The 7642-nt window shown below is 38.2% G+C and overlaps 1 pseudogene; it reads right to left on the bottom strand.

Moving 5' to 3' along the window:
* Nucleotides 1-888: 888 nt before the first annotated feature.
* On the bottom strand, nucleotides 889-1294 carry LOC129473109 (replication protein A 14 kDa subunit-like; annotated as a pseudogene).
* Nucleotides 1295-7642: the final 6348 nt, after the last annotated feature.

Here is a 7642-nt window from a genome sequence, read left to right as displayed (position 1 = left end):
TTGTAAGGTTATGATGAAGAGGAAAGACAACAACACGTTAAAGTGGTCAATGCAGTACCCAGTATGTCAGCCATGTTTAATCAATTTAGCTATGATTACCGTGTATTATTGCCACTCTTCTCTTAGACCTTCTAAAGTTAAGGTAAAGGGCTCTGAAGTCCCTATGCTGTAGCTGCTCCTAAACTGAAAATGCCCTCATCCTCTGACCCACCTTGGTTAACAATATCTTGAGTAGTGCATCACAACTTCAGTAAAAGGTTCTGACTTTTCAAGTTTATAAATTTAGAGAATATTGATATTTACTATGCTGTATTTTTCAGTGTGTACTATTTTAGTTTTTACTAATAAAATAGAAACCTAAACTCAGACAACTGCTTTATTCTTGCATCTAATCTGACCATATATTGTAGAAGCAATTCTTTATAATGGGACTTAGGTGAAAACTGTCAATACATCACTTTGGCCAAAAACTCTAGACTGGAATATCTAAAGCCAGACAAATAAAATTTTAAAAAGAGCAAATTGGTCAGGTGCAGTGGCTCATGCCTGTAATCCCAGCCCTTTGGGAGGCCGAGGTGGGTGGATCACTTGAGGCCAGGAGTTCGAAACCAGCCTGGCCAACATGGCTAAATCCTGTCTCTATTAAAAATACAAAAATTAGCCAGACATGGTGGCAGGTGCCTGTAATTCCAGCTACTTGGGAGGCTGAGGCATGAGAATCGCTTGAACCCAGGAGATGGATGTTGCAGTGAGCCAAGATTGCACCACTGCACTCCAGCCTGGGCAACAGAGTGAGACACTGTCTCGAAAAAAAAAACAAAAAAAAATTAAATATGAGAAAGCACAGAAATATCTCCCTCAAACAAGAAGGGTCTCCTCTAATAGTATTTAATGTAGCTCATTTGCAATCATATGAAAATTCATCAAGATCAAATCATGTTGCACAATCCCTAAAGGATAAAACTGAGGGAACTCATGGATAATTTTCACAGCTTCATTGTAAAGTCCAAGATCAAAAGGATGGTTATCTTCTTTAAACTGGACATAAGATGCACACATGATGGTGGCCTTGGTGGTTACTCTTCCAACACTTTCAAGATTCCAGAGATTTCTTCATGAAGGGGCTCCATTAACTCAATGATTCCATTTTTTCATTCTTCATCTGAAAGAATAAACATTTTTCCAGTGGGATGAGTCTTTTCTAGCCTCCCTATGAAGCAGATGGGCTGGTCGATGAACCAAGTAGCATGCCGGCGTTGATGCGCGACCTGGGCAACTCCATTACATCTACCATGACTACAGTCCAAGACTGCCGCTGTGGAGAAACTGACTGATGACTGAAAGTATGCGCCACGTGGGTGTCTGTATCTACTGTGCTCTATTACAGTGTCTTCCTCTGTCAGAAGTCTTTAATCCAAGACTATACAGTCAGACAAAAATCACTGAAACATGAAATGTCTTACAAACTGTGAAAGTACATAATGCCTGTAACTGGCAATTTAATTGACATGAGGTATGAATTTGGCAATAGTGGTAGCTGACATCACAGTCAGTTTCACTTTCTGCTAACCTGACTGTTCTTTAAGGGACTGAGACAAAAATGGAATCTTCTCTGAATTTTCAGAGTTGTCTTTCATTACTGACAGACCTTGGAATTCTAGTGAATTCCATTTAAATCAGTGAGGCTCAGAAATGTTATTTATCTCTTTCCAACTTAGCCTGATAAGAACTTACTCTAGTGCCCACTTACTTATGGTTTCTGGAAACAAAATCACACAATTGAGATTCCAGGTCTGGGCTCCACTGACGCAGACATGAGCAAAGTTCCAAAAAAGGAAAGAATGTGGAGGAGATGGTGGCTGATTCTCTCTCCTAATTGCCAGCTCTCTGAATGAACTAGTCTCCACCCATAACTGCAGCCAACCATGAGCCCTAGAGACCATCAGGTCATCGATTTATATAAATATGGCCACATCAGTGGAGGATTCTGAGCATTTGACCAAATGATCATAAATTCTCTGAAAATCATGTTTAAGGACTGCATATAGACCATTCTATGAGTGTCTTTAATGGAACGACCCCAGATCAGGTTCAGGTCTTTTAAGAAACTCACAGCCTCTGGAACAATCTAGAATTGCTACTTTCTGTCCTATCTTGCATAATAGTAATCAGATTATACATTAGGGTATTAAAATGAAAATATATGCCCTAGGATATTCTAACCTAGTGCATATTGGAAACATGGTATAATCCCCCCTCCTGGGCATTTGCTGTATAAATGAAATGTAGCCAAAGGTCCCATGCTGACCTGACACAAGGGTTCTTGTTGTCAAGTAAATGTGTAACAGAGAGAAACAAGACAAGTCCAGAGGTTACTAGAGTGCAAAGTGATTTGTTGTTCAAACATAAAACACACAAAATTTGCTAGCAAAATTAAAGTAAGAAACTAGGAATATACATATATAATGTTTATATATGCATAATAACTAAGATATATCTATAAATTGTGTTTTACAAACAAAGACAAGATGGCAATAAAATAAAACATTAACAGTGAGTTGTGATATGATGGGTTATTTTCTTCAAACTTCGGTTATTTTCAAATTTTCTACAAACTATATTACTTTCATAAAACAGAAACACAAAAAAATAGGTTTTTTAAAAAACTAACAGACTCTCGGTGCAAACATCTGGAATCAGAGCATACTTTAAGGTATACTTAAAATTGCTAGGTGTGGTGACACGTGCCTGTAGTCCCAGCTACTCAGGAGGCTGTGGAATAAGAAACTCTTGAACCCAGGAGGCAGAGGTTGCACTGAGCCAAGATCACGCCACTTCACTCCTGCCTGGGCGTCAGAGCAAAACTCTATTTCCAAAAAAAACCCAAGATACTTAAAATCAACACTCTCTGCTAAGGAGACCACATAATAATTCTTAGCTGAGTCTCCCTCTAGCATCCTGTCTGGAATGGGGCAAAGGCTAAGAGATGCTGAGATGTCTGCTTTGGCTGGTAGTTCCAATTGCCCTCCTAATCCTGAGACAAAAGGCAAGAGAGCACAAGGTGTTCCTGTTTGGTGGTCAGATATCATTCAAATCGAAAATGATGATTTGTTAACTCTATTAAGAGGACACAGAACTGAACCTCGTGATCTATCTCAATCTGCAGTCAATAATCAATGTGCCTTTGGAAACCAGCCTCACAATTATTCAATAAAACCTCACAAATAGTACGATAAAATTAAGTGTATTGTTTACAACAAAGCAAAAGAGCCAATATAATCATGCACAATACTCCTAACTTCTGATACTAGAAATTTTTGCCCAGCTGGAAGACAGGAAGCAACTACTTATGCAAAGAAAAGGGGAAACTTACAAAAATGAATGAGAAGTGAAGACACATAGATTGAAACATTTTCCTGGTCAGAAAAAACAGGGGCGAATATGATACTTGGTGCTCAGGCCAAAGGGCTTGTCTCTTTTGAGGCAATGGTTGGAAATTTTAAGGAAAAATAAATTATGCTATACTGGACTCAACCAACCACGAATTTTCGGAGACATCTATGCATGCTGAAGAAGTTAGACATCAACCAGTTTGCAGTACAATTTGGCTATGATTTATCACTTAACTAAAAGAACTTACTATTGATGGTTTGGAAGAACAGTTTTTATCAAATCAACTCAGGAAAGTAGTGCAGAAAATATCATGAGTTTCACAATCTCACAAAGAGGTTTGTCCAGCTGCTTAGGCTTACCAGGTCTACTGCAGTGCCACAGAAGCTGCTCTCATTAGCCAAGTTGCCTGGGAACTGACCAGCCCATCAAAATCCTAGGCTGTGGTATTTCAAAGTGTTCAGGCATAGAATCAACAGATTGTCAAAGTGTGTAGAGCTCGAGTCTGTAATGATAATCTACAGTAAGTTAAAATATCCCAAATCATCTTTGCTAATCTCTTTTTTCTTACTGTTTATAGGCATAGATTTTCACTTGCACATCTTGTACCAGCCCCTTGGAATTCACTAAGATTATCACAGTATATCCATTACATTTGGTTGCACACTGAGTCCACTTTTATTTGATTTATCTGCAATATGGCTTTTCAATTTTAAAAGATGTATTTTCTATCCTATCCTGTTCTAAACATTACAGCTTGCCCCTAAATAACTATATTCTTTTCCTTCCTCAGGTCTCAATGGCTCTTATACCTCTCATAATATATCATACAGTATTTCACCTTTTGTTATTGTTCATGCTTATATTTACTTCCTTCATTATACTGAAGGCCATTCACAGCAGGATTTCTCTTCTCATACTTATATCATTTCTACCACTTAGCAGGTGGTAAGGACACCAGAAATATGTGTTGAGTTGAATTGAATTACTTGATACAAATGATATAAATTATGCTGTCCTAGAGAATTGGTACAAGATATCCAAATTGCATTTATAGCATCACTCACATCCATCAATCAAAAACCTCCTCATTGCCTTACATTTTCAACGATTGATGTCATCAACAACCTCTCTATCATCAACAACTTCTCTATCACCTTCAAGAATTCTCTCCTCTAGCCCATCAGCCATCATGAACTCATGTTGTTTCTACTTCCGCAGTCTCTCATCTCTCCTCTCCTTCCTATTGTCTTGCTATAGCTCCATTATCTTATAACACTCTCGTGTAAAACCCTCCTAATTTGTCTTGCCCCACCTGGTGCATGCTTCTCACCCCTGCCACAGTAACCTTCCTAAACACAGGTAAGTTCGTATTTGTTTTCTTTATCAAAAACCTCAAAACACTCTCAGTTACCCAAAATCTAAATGGCTTCTCCCAAGGCCCTCTACTGTGGTGTGAACCTAACTCTCCAACCTCATCTCCAACTAAAGGCTCTATGAGCCCTACACTCTGGCCACGTGGTGCATTTACCAGCTCCGAATATTTTACACACTTTCACCACTCTATGTCTTTGCCTTGATAGCTCCCTAAAATTTCAAAACTTTTACATGAAGCTCAGATTTATGTAGAGTTGAGATTAAGAGAAGGAGGTAAAGGATATATTCCTGAAACTTCTTCAGCTGTTAGAAGTCATGTGCCTCTTTAGCACTAAGTGTATAGAATTAAAGCTAGAAGCAGAGACACTCTGACCATTACTCCTATGATATAGTGTATCCTATAGGTATCAAACTCCTGCAAGGCAAAAGATTGATTATACCTTTTGACTCCAGAAGAGCAGGGAGTATTTTCTATTTTGTTCCCTGGTCTCCCAAGTGCCTAAAAAGTGCATGCCACATAATGGAAGCTAAGTAAATACCTGTTGCATAAAGAAAAATATCATGAGGCATATTCCATTTGGAAGAAATTGAGGTGAAGATGCATCAAATGTGTGCCCACTCTGTACCTGCCCATGCACAAACACCAGGGTGTAGCAATGGGCATAAGGAAGCCATGCCCTGTCCTAGAGGAGCTTGCAGCCCGGAGCAGGAGACCAGCATCGAAGGAGTATTTACAGTAACTCAAGTGGGGAATCCTTGATGCCAGAGCTGTTTCCTCAACTGTAAAGGAAGAAATTAGAAAATCCTCTATAGTCCTTGGTTCTGTTTTGTTTTAAACATGCTGTTTACATTTCCCAGATCAAAGTTCCCAAAAGCCCAGGGCTGTGCCCTCTCATTTTTGTATTCCCTAGAGTACCTTGCAACTAAATGTTGCTTATTATCTGGGTTTTGAATTGAGCTGATGGAACTGTAATTGCCTAATTTTTAAAACAACAGTAAAATTAGATATAAAGAAGAAAAGCTTTCTGGATATTATATTAAGGAAAAGGCATCCCCAATAAACAGCTATTTGAGTATGATGTGAGGCAGAAAATCTTCCACATTCAAACAATTCCTAGTTGTTCAGCGCAAATTGTTGAGCAATCTTGAGCCTTGGTTTCCTCATAAATACAAAGGGAATAATCATACCTGCTCACAGAGTGGGGAGAACCTCATCAGGTAATGAATGTGAAATGGCTTTCTAAGTATAAAGAACATTCACGAACATTAGTTAATGCTACGGTACGACCACTTATCTGTTCCTCACCAGTGGCTGCAGATCCACCGCACCTTTGCTGCCTTCTTCCCCATTCTGATTAGTCTGCTAGGTAGAGTGTGGAAGAATTTGATCTTTTCTGTTAACTTTGTCAAATTTAAACTATTGACTGTCTCATATTTACAGTTTAAAATGTAGCTAAAATCAGATTTACTATTGTTGGAGATATTTGTTGATAAATTAATCAGGGAAAAGAATATAAGAAAGTCAGGAAGGTAGATTAAAATTCTGCATACTTATGGTTCTTCCTGTTTAGGAAGAAATATGGCATAGCCCAAAAAAAGGACATTATTCAAAGAAGGAAGAAGATGTGTTCACAATAATATTCATTGCAATATTATTTACAATGGTGGAAATGACGACTTTCCTTTTCAGCAGTACAGGCACTCCTAAGGCCACTCCTATCCCTGAATCTCAGGCTTTATCTCTGATAAAACAGAAGAATTTAGTTAATGGAGGTTCTTGAGTCTACTCTCAGTATTTTTGATTCAATAGGTTTGATTCAAGGCCTAGAAATTTGAATTGAACACCAATGGTTAAAGCAATGGCTGTAGTATAATTATTTAATGGACATTTTTAAAAGATAATATAGCAACATGGCAAAATATTATAGTTAACTATGAAGTTAAAAAAGCAGAAACAAAATTACACAACCATGGAAAAGATGTATATTCAAGTAGGCAAGAAAAGTATGGGATATATTTTTTAAAACTGTTTGAATTATTAATCTAGAATACTCAGAGTCAATTGCCTTCCTTTTATTTTGAGAGCTAAATGCTATAATGTTGCTTAGATGGTTTTGAAATCTGCATTCATTCAGACCAAGCAATAGGTGGATTTGGGATTTTATGCACACTTTAGAAAAAAGAAACAGCCAATAGTATGCTTTCTGCCCCTCCTATAATTCATTTAATGTTAGTGAGTAAATATTAGTACCTGGCTTTACGAAAATACCTTATACTGTCCAATAGACAAGGAAGTGGGACACAAGTCAGAATCATAATTTAACTCTGTCAGAAAAAAACTAACCAATAACTATAGCAACTGCTACCACAAATTTAGAACCCAGAAATGTTTACACCATGACAATTTAGGGTGCAGACATTACAGCCACATACATAAAATACCGCTGTGGCTCCCCTAGAACAATCCAAAAGATTAAAGAGCTTTGACACCTATTGAGAAATAAGTATTCCTAGATTAAAGGTTTAGGTACCTTTTAATCCCTTAACACCTTTAGCTGAAATGCATTCTCTGGCATCACATAGGAAAAAAATGAATCAAGAAGCTTGCTAACCTATTAAATAGTGACTAGTAATAGTCTGCTGGCAGGTAATTTTTTTTTTTTTTTTTTGAGACAGAGTCTTGCTCTGTCACCCAGGCTGGAGTGCAATGGAGCGGTCTCAGCTCACCGCAACTTCTACCTCCCGGGTTCAAGCGATTCTCCTGCCTCAGCCTCCCGAGTAGCTGGGATTACAGGTGGCTGCCACCACACCAGGCTAATTTTTGTATTTTCAGTAGAGACTGAGTTTCACCATGTTGGCCAGGCTGGTCTCGGAC

The sequence above is a fragment of the Symphalangus syndactylus genome, chromosome 23 (assembly GCF_028878055.3).
Source record: "Symphalangus syndactylus isolate Jambi chromosome 23, NHGRI_mSymSyn1-v2.1_pri, whole genome shotgun sequence".
NCBI classification, from domain to species: domain Eukaryota; kingdom Metazoa; phylum Chordata; class Mammalia; order Primates; family Hylobatidae; genus Symphalangus; species Symphalangus syndactylus.
Note: the sequence above shows the minus strand (reverse complement) of the source record. Positions and strands in the feature narration are given on the sequence as shown.